This window comes from Micromesistius poutassou (genome assembly GCF_964030765.1).
Source record: "Micromesistius poutassou genome assembly, chromosome: 21".
Taxonomy (NCBI): domain Eukaryota; kingdom Metazoa; phylum Chordata; class Actinopteri; order Gadiformes; family Gadidae; genus Micromesistius; species Micromesistius poutassou.
The window spans coordinates 1,503,345-1,503,997 of NC_140291.1; positions in this window are offsets into that span (position 1 = coordinate 1,503,345).

The following is a 653-nucleotide window of genomic DNA, read 5'->3' on the forward strand; positions in this document are numbered from 1 at the left end:
AAAGGGCACATGACAAACATGTCCGCTGCAGAGAATGAGGTAGCTAGCATTCAGAATCAGGACGGCCGCCAGGTGGCTGAAGGCCCACCCTCCGGCGTGACCTCGAAGGACCTCGACGTCACGAGCCGAAGCGCCGTCGTGATGATGGCTAGCAGAAGGCGGCAAATCTCGTTATTCCTCTGATTTATCCACGGTGAAAAACGTGTTTCTGTAGGACTGTCGTCGTCGGTCATAACTCAACGGCGATAGCTGGTGTCCGGACCTCGCCGCACAGCTTCATGACTGCATTGATTTACAACGCAATCGTCCATAATCCATAAACGCAGCTTTACTCAAAGTAATTAATGAATCCCTTGGCACGGTCCTTTGGGTTTAATTGTGCGACTCTGACGCGCTAATTGCACAAGTTGATGAAGATGAGGGGGAAATGGGGGGGGGGGGGGGGGGGAGACATTAAGTGAAGCAACGGAAACGGGGTGGGAATGACTGGACGTCTGGTAGGCAGAAATGTGGTTGCCGGTTTGACTCCTTGAATGTCAAGGGAAATGATGTCGACTTGTCCCCCCTGTTCCCTTTGAGCACGGCACACACACCTCCACTCCGGACCGCTCTGGGACCAGCCTGTGTTTGTGTGTGTGTGTGTGTGTGTGTGG